At 41.4% G+C, this 13,095-nt stretch overlaps 1 long non-coding RNA gene across 1 annotated transcript; it reads right to left on the minus strand.

The window, feature by feature from the left end:
• Positions 1 to 2,537: 2,537 nt before the first annotated feature.
• Positions 2,538 to 3,204, minus strand: LOC141088864 (uncharacterized). The gene is made up of 2 exons (XR_012232095.1): positions 3,071 to 3,204; positions 2,538 to 2,877 (listed from the first exon to the last, which is right to left on the minus strand). It is a non-coding gene; the product is annotated as an uncharacterized lncRNA (long non-coding RNA).
• Between the last annotated feature and the right edge of the window lie 9,891 nt (positions 3,205 to 13,095).

The following is a 13,095-nucleotide window of genomic DNA, read 5'->3' on the forward strand; positions in this document are numbered from 1 at the left end:
TATCTGTGTTCAACAATCTCTGAATCATCCATAACTGTGTTCAACAACCCCTGACCTCATCTACTACTGTGTTCTACTTAATCATCTGTTATCATCTCCCATTGTTGTCCATATCATCCCAATAAATAATAGACTTAAGCACCCATACAGTCTTGTTTCTGGGAGTGGATGAAAGGTTAAGCCGTATGCTGGAATCCACACTGGGTCGTATGTGGAAGAAGGCAGAACACTAGTTCTACCATTAAAAGAAGAGTTTTACACACTCAGGGGGAAATCATAGCATTTGTAGAACTTTTTGTTTTTACAGAAGGCTGCAAAAATTGTTTTATATATTTGTGACTTTTTTTTGTGAAATTTTATGCCACTGTTGACATTTTTTAAAAGTAGATGAAAAGCAGGCATGGTAAGTTATGTAAAGAAAACTTAAAGTGAACCTGTCAACAGGTTTTATTACCCCAATCTAATCTATGTTAGGCAGCTGTAATCTAGATTAAATCCATACCTTTGTTTTTTCAATCCTTTTTTTCCATTACTGAGCAATTACTTCTCTAATTTTTATGTAAATGAGCCACAAGCTTGGCCCTGCACTTACAACTTCCAGACTTATCTCCTGCTTTCTCCACCCACACCATGCTTTCTTCACTGAATGACTGGTTACTTTTCCCTGAGTCACCTGCCACATCCCGCTGGAGGGAGGAGTGCAAGCGTCATCATTCGCTAGGGTGGCACATTTGCAGATTCATAGTCTAGCTTTCAAAAGGACCTTATTTTATAAGTCAACAAATATATTGTGGCACTGCTGCGTTGGTGCACAAAAGAAGGTTCCCAAACCAGTATAGATATTAAAAAAATTTTGGCACTCAACTTGTTGCAAAGTGAAGGTTTTTATTGCAGTCACAAAGCGAAGGTTTTTATTGCAGTCACAAAGCTAGACGTTTCGGCTTATACAAACAAGCCTTCATCAGTATGCCAGACTGCTCGTATGAAAAGGATTGCTGTATATTAGATACAGAGCCACCAACAGGGCAATGGTGGAGGTAGTGTGATCCGTCTTGAGGATTTAGCTACAAAGATCTTTTATAATAAATAAAGGGAATGACAGGTTGAAATCCCATGGGAGACCTTGCTTAAAGGATTTAATGTCATGCCACAACTCATTCAAGAGTAAATGGGGAGTCAGATCGTGGTCACCACACTGTGTAAAACGGCGTTGGTGGGTGGCGGCGTGATATGCCCTGAAGAACTTGGCATCCACCGCTTGACCCGGCATACCGATGAAGGCTTGTTTGTATAAGCCGAAACGTCTAGCTTTGTGACTGCAATAAAAACCTTCACTTTGCAACAAGTTGAGTGCCAAAATTTTTTAAATAATTTTTTTAATATTAATACTTATTTTATAAGTGGCGCCCGGGAGTGACACGAGATCACACATATGGGAGCAGGTCACTGAAAGAAGATTGACCGGTCAATCAGTGATGAAAGGTAAGTGATTGGCTGAGAAAGAGAGGCCAGAGAGCTGCAAGTGCAGGGCCAAGCTTCATGCACTTTTAGCTCATTTGCATAAAAATTGGAATAGCGATTAGTCAGGACTGGAATTATTAATTGAAAACTCAAAACTTTTTCAAAAGTGTCAAATCTCAGTCCATACTCTACACAAGTTTTATATTTAAAAATTTCATTGTTTGACAGCTTGATGAATTTGGTAGATATAATGAAATCAATCCAGCCACAAGCAAAACCGACTTCAAAAACTTCCTTTCTGAATAACTTCCCCACAGAGGATTTTTTTTTAAATACCTCTGCAATTTTTTTTTGTTCTTGTAGATTTTTGAGCCAAAATCAGAAATCGCTCCATCAAGAAGGAGAGATATAAGTATTTCCTTTATATCTCCCATTCCTGTTGAACCCACTTCTGGCTTTCACAAAAATCACTTTTTTAATAAATATTTTGTATAAAACAACCCCCATACCGTTCATATGAATTATCTTATGCCTTTTTCTATGAAATCTTTACATCTACTAGCAAAAACAGATTTTTTAGTGTACTGGGAAAAAAATTCCCTTTTCTGCAAATTCAGCTGTTCTGCTTGATTGGTAAGTAAAAATGTATGGCAAATGACACAAGGAATGTTGCTGCTTATTTGCATATTAGTTTCTCTGTCTGGTGCCATCTACCTCGGCATAACCGCTAAGCCCAGTAATCGGCTGCAGCGGTGACGCTCTGGCGATATGATATGCTGGAGGCAGCTGTCGGGTATTGATGCGAGCGACTCGTGTGAGTTTCTCGCACTGCGGTTGCAAGTGTGACCTCAGGCTAATTTAGATCAGCAGGCAACTGCAAGATGGTGACACTAGGGTGCAGTGGGTAAGTAATGAAAATGTCATTATTTTCATGCAGAACATGACTTTGCATGATTGAAGTTTGAAAACGGATAAGCCTTTTAAGAGTTTTACATAAATTACCGACTTTTTTTGCAACCTCTATAGCAAATAAAAAGAAACCTTAAATTTTCTAAATATTGGAGCAGATTTAAAAACAATGTAAAGACCAAACAGTCCTAAAATATGCCATTTACTTGATACCATCTGCTAGTTCATGTACAGTACTTTGCACCAAAAAATGTATTTAAAAAATTCTGGCATAATTTTGGTGCAGTTCCTGTTTTACATCACATTCATTTTCCAATAAGACCTGCCCCTTTTGAGCTGCAAAAAAAATCTCAAAAATCCAAAACACATATTAAACATAGTGAATATATACAATAGGTTTTTTTGCACAAATAACAATTAACACTGGCATACTTCGCTTATAAAGCTTCCTCCATTGTGCACTAGAATGATTCAATTTGATCTGTGTATGAGATAGAAATAGCAGTGCTGCAAAAAAGACAAAGGAAATTACTCAATTATGAAAATGCAGGTAACCCAGTGCAGTAAAATTATGCAAAAAATTGGTCAGTTTGTTGTTTCTATGTCTAAAAAATTCCAAGTTTAAAGAGGTTGCCCACTAATCAGACACCCTTCTCATTCCCTATGTTTACCCTTTTAAAATAATAAGACCTATACTCACATCCGGTGCTGGTCCCTTTCCAGTGGTGTCGACACTGGCTCTCTCACCTCCACTGGATGAATTTGATACATCTGAAAGCAGAGAGAATGAAACCAGAGCTAATTGTCATGCAATCCCTAAGAGAACCAGTGCCGACCCTGCTGGAAATGATGCATGGAACCAGGAGGTGAGTATAAGTGTTATTATTTTACAATCCCTTTATTGGATGCACATGAAGAGTACATGGTAGTTTATTTGGTTCAAACCCATCCCAGCCTGCTGAAAAAGGTGACCTAGGTTATAACACAAAGATGTCACAATACTCAAGGCAGAAGAACTTGCTTATTGTCGTGCTGCGCAGCTGCAGACCACACAGAGAGCCAATACTGACCATAACCATTGCCAAAGCTCTTAAAATTGACATGTAAGGATCACAACTGGACCACGGAGCAATGCAAGAAGATAGCTTGGTCTTAGGAATTACATTTTCTTTTACATTTTTGGACTGCCAAGTGCTGTGTTGCTTACCTGGGGATAGCAGAGGCAGCATCATGGGACAACGATCTACAGGAAAAACTTTGGACATGACATGCAAACTGCATTTCCTAATATTAGTGACCTCTTTCACAAAGATAATGGGCAGTGCCACATATCAGAAACTGTAGAAGAATAAGTTAAGGCAGTTGAAAAAGAGTTCACGGTCTATCAATTCCCCAAATCCCACAATGATCAAGCTAGATGTGCTGGAAATTCTCAAATGTTCTAAGAAGGCTCCGCTTGACAACTTACGGAACTTATCAAATCATAACAGAAAGATATGTGAGGATCTGGGTGTTGAGAACTAAAACTGAAAGGTCAGAAGTGCTTTTCTCTGCTGACACTGAAGACAGGCTCAGCCAGAAGTCTGGGTGCTTTTTCTTCTTCCTATCATCTTCTTGGATACCAGAGGACATGGTCTTGTCAGGAGGCTCGTGGAATCCTTAGTCCATGACTTTGATGGTATATTAGCCGAGTGGTTTTAATATTTAAAGCATTTCCCACCATTTCTGATGATGTGGCACAGCACCAGAAAGGATATACATGTATATTTATTATATATATATATATATATACACTAGATGGAGGCCTGATGCTATCGCATCGGGTGGGCGGTAATGTCTTGATGGGGGTAGGCTTTGCAGCATTGAGAATCTCTCCCCCCCATGTGTTCACCCACCTATCCACTCTCTCTTTCCCCATGTGCTGACTTCTCCCGTCTGTGCTCTCTTCTTTTACCTGTCTACCCCATGTGGTATCCCCCTTGTCTGCTGTCTCTCTCCTTCCTGTGCTGTGTTCCCCCTTCATGTGCTGTCCCATTTGAGCTGTCTCCCCCCTGTGCTCTGTTCCTCTCACCCCTGTGTCTGACCGTGTACCGAACATACCACAGCTCCTGGGTAGGGAAGGAAGCAAAAGACAATACAGCAGGAGATCGCAGAGGATACATTTTGTGAGGTAAATATTGTTTAAAAACAGTTACTGAAATATTTTCAGTGACTGTCGTAATGTCAGTATTGTCTTTTGCTTCCTCCCCTGCCCAGGAGATGTGATATGCTCTGTACACAGTCAATTTTTAAAATGAACTTTTGTTCATGGGAAAACCCCTTTAATGTGACCGACTTCCTCTGCCTGTAGACACGTTGTGCATCTGCCACCGGGGTTAGCCAAATGATTCACTGCGCCTGTGCGGAATTCACGCAGGCGCAGTGTAATGGTGTTCCGCTGGTGGTACCATGCAAGAGGCTGTGTGAGTGTGTGAGTTTTAGTGTGTGTGTATGTGTGTGTGGTGCATAGAGTGTGTGTGTGGTGCGATGGTGTTCCGCTGGTGGTACCGCGCAATAGGTTGGTACCAACAGCAGTTTCCATATTGAGACACCCATCACTTGGGTGTCCCAATATGGAGGTCAGTGAACTTCCTCCACTTGGAATTCTGGGATACGGTGACATCTGAACAGAACAGGAAATGAAAACATTACAAGGCAATTATATAAATATATATATATTTATTTAACTCTTGGACAATTCCATTAATAATATATTTCTAACATTGTGTATGTTGAATTGCACATTAATCTGGTTTTATGTATGGCCATTTTTCTTCTTGAATTATTTTCAGGCCATTAAAACATTTATTGAGTGATTTTCTATCTTTTATAATTAAGGCCTATGCATGTAGTCGTTAATTTTGAGGTCACTTATTTAATTTGTCATTACAGGGCAGATATTGTCATTAGACATTACTTTATCTGTTCTACTCTAAATGAGATATTTTGTTAACTGCATGATATCCCAATAATCACCACAAGAGGGAGATCCTTGATAACTGTTTGAAGGGAGAGCAATCCTCACCTTTTCAAAGCTGGATTTTCTTCATCCAATTTTCATATTCTAAATTCAAATTCCAGAGCAAGGAGTTGTTGTCACCCACGTGGAAGCAATTTTTCACAAATCACAATTTGTTATAAGCAATGCTCCTTTAGGCTTTATTGCTTTCAGGGAGTTTCATATCACATACAAAGCTTATACTTGTTTTGTAACATTAATATATATATATATATATATATATATATACTGTATATATATTGTAGTGCAGCGGTGTTGACACAGTGTGACAGAGAGGCAGTGACCCAAGAAAGTTAAAATAAAACGTCTTTATTGCAAAAACTCACAAAACAAGGTAAGCGATAGCCTCCGGTTCGCGGCCAGGTCATGCAAACAGTCCAGGCCCAAACCCTTTGCCGTGAGCGACAGCACCGCTGTATATGTCTTGGGTGTCTGCAGCTTTGTTGTTCCGGGCTCTCTGTTCAACCTCACACATGGCTGGGTTGCATAGAGCCTCCTGACACACCCAAGACAAAACAAAGTTTAAATGGGTTTCGTAGGACATGTGCCCCTCCCAAACCCGGAGTGGAGAGAAAGATTTGCAGCACTACCAAACCTGCAAATCTCTCCAAAAATAAAAGCCCATGTTGGGCTTTCCTAAAATCTGACTAGGTCAACTACTTTGTACAAATCCACACTCACTTTTATTCTGCCTTGTAATCACAGACGTTGCTGTAATCACAACATGCTCCAGCGGGTTCAATATGTCTCTATACACATCCTGCATCCGGGGGGACACAAACCGACCCTCGTATATGATTCCCCTCACCGCCTCACACTCAAACAAATTAAATATATATATTTGGTTCCTATCTTCCTATAAATACAGGCTTTACCATGTTATTAGCCAGAGGTTAGTTCACACCAGGCAGTTAGTATAGGGACCATTCAATGAGATCACCTTGACGTTGGTGAATGGGCTCACATCTTTTCGCCAAATTTTGTGCTAAGTATCTCATATGTTTTTCTAGATTACAAAAGCCATGATGCTATTCGTATTTCACATATTTCATATTGATATGCCTTAATGCAATTGAGTGCAACCATTTTCTTATTTGATATGTAAGCTGCTTTTTGGTATGCACCTATTCAGACTAGTTCTAGATGTGCCGTCAGTTTTTTCTGTCATTTATGTAGAGAGAGAGAGACAAAAAATAGGAACAGCATAATGATCACTAGTGGGTGCCAGGCCTCCCAGGCCAAAAAAGAAGTCCAATACTTGCCCAAAATTAAATAAAGAAGCAAAAATGAAGGCAGCATTCCATAATGTTCACTTTAGCACTATATCACTTTTATTGATAACATGTATGATATACCGGACTATGTACTATATATTATGATGGTTTTTTACTAGTTTTATGAAATGTGTTTATTGAAGCACCTTGTCACAGGTTTAGGAATAACCAATGATTGTTAATTATGTCTATATAAACACACTTGATACCCACTGCTTGGGAAAGGCTCATGTTTCACTTTGAAGATTATGGAGGGCTGCCTTCATATTTGCTTATATATACACTAGCTGAAGAGCCCGGCGTTGTCCGGGCATAGTAACCAAAACAGGCAGAGATGCTTACCTGTATAGACAGGCCTCAATACAAATGCACTAACAGGGTGCAGCGGACCCAGTGAAATGGCAGCTGCACAGGTGCAATAATACCTAATGAAACAGCCAGCCTACAATCAGGGATTGGCCGTGTGGCACACCAGTGCAGAAGAAATAATCCGCATGTGGCAGTGTTCACACAGGGAATGCAGGGCCTCTGGCTCACAGCCTCTTAGTAACACCATATAGGGGGGCTGCCCAGTGCCAACTAGAATGCATCCTGTGTGAACAGAGGCCACAGTTTGCAGAACCATCTGGGCCCAACTGCACCCTGAAAGATATAAAGTGCATAAAAGCATATAAATATATGTAAGGTATTGGTTAATATTATGGCCATAATATGTAAGCTGGCAAACTAACGTCAAAGTTCCTTACTCTTGCCAGTCCTACTCTAACATGAAAACCACAGAAAGAGGAAAGAACCTCCAATATTTGAGAAAAAAAACAAAACAGACAGAGATGCTTACTTGTATAAACAGGCCTCAATACAAATGCACTAACAGGGTGCAGCGGACCCAAGTGAAAGGGCAACCAACTGTGGTTAGTCATAACAAATTATAATGATTATATTGCACATAAAACCATTTCACATCATATATTCAACACTACAGATTTGCAACACAAATTAACTAAACGATTACCCAGGTATCCTCTCCTGTGTGATACTTTCTGCTGAGCTGTGTATCTAATCCTATCCTGTGTGATACTGACTGCTGAGCCGTGTATCTAATCCTATCCTGTGTGATACTGACTGCTGAGCCGTGTATCTAATCCTATCCTGTGTGATACCGACTGCTGAGCCGTGTATCTAATCCTATCCTGTGTGATAATGACTACTGAGCCGTGTATCTAATCCTATCCTGTGTGATACTGACTGCTGAGCCGTGTATCTAATCCTATCCTGTGTGATACCGACTGCTGAGCCGTGTATCTAATCCTATCCTGTGTGATAATGACTACTGAGCCGTGTATCTAATCCTATCCTGTGTGATACTGACTGCTGAGCCGTGTATCTAATCCTATCCTGTGTGATACTGACTGCTGAGCTGTGTATCTAATCCTATCCTGTGTGATACGAACTGTTCAGCCATGTATCTAATCCTCTCTTGTGTGATACTGACTGCTGATCCGTGTATCTAATCCTATCCTGTGTGATACTGACTGCTGAGCCATGTACCTAATCCTGTCATGTGTGTTACTGACTGCTCAGCCATGTATCTAATCCTATCCTGTGTGATGTTGACTGATGAGTCATGTATCTAATCCTATCCTGTGTGATACTGACTGCTGAGCTGTGTACTGTATCTACTCCTATTCTGTGTGATACTGTTTGCTGAGCTGTGTATCTAATAGACAATTACAAGGCATTGCTCCTACCAGCCAGTTTCCGACTCCACACTGATGAGGGGCAATACCCCGAAACAGCTGTCTGTGGATGGATACCATGTTTTGGCAAAGGTGGTTTCCTTCATTGGAGACTGCCCTTCCCGTGGTTGTTCCTTCCCGGGGAAAGACCTGGCTAGTCATTGCTTGCGCTGAGAAACATGTGATGGTGTCTCCGCAGCTTGTGTGTTGCATAATTTTTACATATTTCCCTTAAGGGATGGGGGCTTTGCTCTAGAATCACTGGGTTGAGAAACATATGATGGTGTCTCCGCAGTGTTGGATGTTGATTTCCATGAGTTCATTCATCCTCATTTTTCACTATCTAATAGATGATAACACCATAGAAATGATAAGAATAATAGGCCTCAGTTACCACAACTGTCTACAAAGAAAACTGTTGCTGATAGCAACCAATCACACCTCATTTTTCATCTTTTAATCAGCTCTGGGACAGCGTGGCGAGGTTTGAGTGGTGACTTTTGTGTTTCGACTTTTATGTGGCGAGGTTGGTGTATGTGTGGTGAAATGTGTGCTGAGAGTGGTATATGTGTTGAAGCACGTGGTAGTGTGTGTGGCATTTTGTGTGTGTGTTCATGTCCCCGTGTGTGGTGAGTATCCCATGTCAGGGCCCCACCTTAGCAACTGTACGTTTTATACTCTTTGGCGCCATCGCTCTCAATCTTTAAGTCGCCTTGTTCACATCTGGCAGCTGTCAATTTGCCTCCAACACTTTTCCTTTCACTTTTTCCCCATTATGTAGATAGGGGCAAAATTGTTTTGTGAATTGGAACACGCGGGGTTAAAATTTCGCCTCACAACATAGCCTATGATGCTCTTGGGGTCCAGACGTGTGACTGTGCAAAATTTTGTGGCTGTAGCTACGATGGTGCAGATACCAATACATACACTTTTTCCCCATTATGTAGATAGGGGCAAAATTGTTTTGTGAATTGGAACACGCGGGGTTAAAATTTTGCCTCACAACATAGCCTATGACGCTCTCGGGGTCCAGACGTGTGACTGTGCCAAATTTTGTGGCTGTAGCTGCGACAGTGCGGATGCCAATCCCAGACATACACACACACATACATACACACACACATTGAGCTTTATATATTAGATATATATCGTATATACTCGTGTATAAGCCGAGATTTTCAGTCCATTTTTTTGGGCTGATAGTCCCCCTCTCGGCTTATACACGAGTCATATATGGGGAGTTGGTGGGGGAGTGGGGGGTGTCAGAGACCATACTCCCCCCTCCTGGCACGGTCTCTGCAGCCCCCCTGCTTCCCCCATGATCTCAGTGTCCCTGCTGTTTCAGCATTCAGCGGTCATGTGGTACCGCTCATTAAACTCATGAATATGCGCATATTGCAGGAACAGCCTGGGATGCCGACATCATGCAGGAAGCAGGGGCTGAAGAGACCATGCGCCAGGAGGGGGGTGGTATGATGGGGGAGCAGAGCAATACTTACCGCTCCCCGTTCCATCGCTGTCTCCCGGTCCTCTGCCTGTGACATTTAGCTGAGGGCACGATGACGTAGTCAGTGCTCGTCTTCTGCTAAAGTCACTGCACAGGACCCTGGAAACAGCAATGGAACCGGAACAGTAAATATAGCCAGTGCCGGTGGCCTGAGCCAGCGGCGACACCGGCACCTGGCCCCCAGCGACGGAGAGGTGAGTATGTCTTTTTTTTTATGGCAGCAGCAGCGGCAGCAGCAGCATATGGGGGGTATTTTATGTATGGAGCTTCTAATTGGGACACCATTAACCCTTGTGCAGCATATGGGGGGTATGTTATGTATGGAGCTTCTACTTGGGACACCATTAACCCTTGTGCAGCATATGGGGGTATTTATGTATGGAGTATCTACTTGGGCCACCATTAACCCTTATGCAGCATATGGGGGTATTTATGTATGGAGCTTCTACTTGGGCCACCATTAACCCCTGTGCATCATATGGGGGGTATTTATGTATGGAACTTATACTTGGGCCACCATTAACCCATGTGCAGCATATGGGGGTATTTATGTATGGAGCTTCTACTTGGGACACCATTAACCCTTGTGCAGCAATATATGGGGGTTTTATCCTTGGAGCATCTTGTTGGGCCACCATTAACCCTTTTGCAGCATTTTATGGGGGTATTTATCTATGGAGCATCTTTTTGGACCACCATTAACCCTTGTGCAGCACCACCCTCGGCTTATACATGAGTCAATAAGTTTTCCCAGGTTTTTGTGGCAAAATTAGGGGGGTCGGCTTATACGCGTGTCGGCTTATACACAAGTATATACAGTATATATATATATATATATATATACACACTATATATATATATATATATATATATATATATAAAAAGAAGCAAAATATATACATACACAGGTGCTTCTCAAAATTAGAATGTCATCAAAAATTTAATTTATTTCAGCTCTTCAATACAAAAAGTGAAACTCTGAAACGCATATAATATATAGAGTCATTACAAACAGAGGGATCTATTTCAAGCGTTTATTTCTATTAATGTTGATGATTATGGCTTACAGCCAATGAAGCTCAAAAGTCATTATCTCAGTAAATTTGAATACATTATAACACCAGCTTGAAAAATTATTATTTTTAAATCCGAAATGTTGGCCTACTGAAATGTATGTTTAGTAAATGCACTCAATAGTTGGTTGGGGCTCTTTTGCATCAATTACTGCATCAATGCGGTGTGGCAAGGAGGTGATCAGTCTGTGGCACTGCTGAGGTGTTATGGAAGCCCAGGTTACTTTGATAGCAGCCTCCAGCTCGCCAGCATTGCTGAGTCTGGTGTCTCTCATCTTCCTCTTGACAATACCCCATAGATTCACTATGGGGTTAAGGTCAGACGAGTTGGCTGGTCAATCAAGCACAGTGATACTGTTGTTTTTAAACCAGGTATTGGTCTTTTTGGTATTTGTGGATAGGTGCCAAGTCCTGCTGGAGAATTAAATTTCCATCTCCATAAAGCTTGTCGGCAGAGGGATGTATGAAGTGCTCTAAAATTTCCTGGTAAACGATGACTTTGGTATTGATAAAACACAGTGGACCTACACCATCAGACGACATGGCTCCCGAAACCATCACTGATTGTGGAAACTTCAGACTAGACCTCAAGCAGCTTGGATTGTGTGCCACTCCACTCTTCCTCCAGACTCTGGGACCTTGATTTCCAAATGAAATGTAAAACTTAGTTTAATCTGAAAACAACACCTGGGACCAATGAGCAACAGTCCAGTTCTTTTTCTCCTTGGCTCAGGTAAGATGCTTCTGGTGTTGTCTTCTGGTCATGAGTGACTTGACACAAGGAATGCGACACTTGTAGCCCATGTCCTGGATACGTCTGTGTGTAGTGACTCTTGAAGCAATGACTCCAGCAGCAGTCAACTTCTTGTAAATCTTCCCCATATTTTTGATTCGCCTTTACTTACTCCTTTCAAGGCTGCAGTTATCCCATTTGCTTGTGCTCCTTTTTCTACCAAACTTTTTCCTTACATGCAACTTTCTATTAAAATTCTTGGATACAGCACTTTATTAACAGCCAGCTTCTTTAGCAATAACATAAAGAACTTGGCACTCAACTTTTGGATAGATTTTTCGCAGTGTAATGCAATAAAAATAAATAAACGTTTCGGCCTGACTTGGCCTTCATTAGTTACGGACAGCAATAGAATGACGGTATCTGGTCAAAAGAAGTGTGAAGGATATTCACAAAAATCACTTTAAGTGGAAATAGTTAATTTGTGCAGCACTGGTTGTGGAGCCTGTGTTGTATGCTGTACTTAGACATAGTGGAGACAGTGTGCAGCATGCAGCGACGCGGTATCCCCTGCTAGTCAGCCGGGTTTTGGGTTTTCATTGGCTGTAAGCCATAATCATCAACATTAACAGTAATAAACACTTGAAATAGATCACTCTGTTTGTAATGACTCTATATAATATATGAGCTTCACTTTTCGTATTGAAGAACTGAAATAAATTAACTTTTTGATAATATTCTAACTTAGTGAGAAGCACCTATATATATATATATATATATATATATATATATATGTGTGTGTATTACTATTTATATAGTGGTGTCCAATTAGAGGTAGCACCTCTGGTCGAGGGCTTGCTGTGACCTCTCAGGACAGCTCATCTATCTTTGGTCCTCATCTAACTAGTACTCAACTCTCATCTGTAACTCCAAGTAACTGTTAGCACGCTGCAGTGGGTACACCCTAGTTCACTGCCTCAGCAGGAGGGCCAAAGCAGGTGAGGGTAGCTGTAGGTTTTATGGCCCACAGTGACTCTAAGGGTGTGTCTTCCTTTTCCTGTTTGAAAAGACAGAAAAGCAATTCCCATCAAAGCGTTATGGAGTGCTCTGAGGGTGCAGCGAGGCACATATAGGACACTGCTGGTCATCTATTGCATCCTGACCTATCTCTAGTCGTCTCAACTAGCTCTTGCCACTAAGACTCTATAGGCACAGATGAGAGAGTGAGGCTGATGACCTGTGCAACTTTTCCTCCCTTTAATACAAGTCTAGCGAAAGTCATGACTTCAGTCACCAAGCTTCAATGTCTTGTGTCAATGGGATAGTGGTGAAGCAGCAGGTGTG

The sequence above is a fragment of the Dendrobates tinctorius genome, unplaced genomic scaffold (genome assembly GCF_039654945.1).
Source record: "Dendrobates tinctorius isolate UK_male_01 unplaced genomic scaffold, ASM3965494v1 ptg000003l, whole genome shotgun sequence".
Lineage (NCBI taxonomy): Eukaryota > Metazoa > Chordata > Amphibia > Anura > Dendrobatidae > Dendrobates > Dendrobates tinctorius.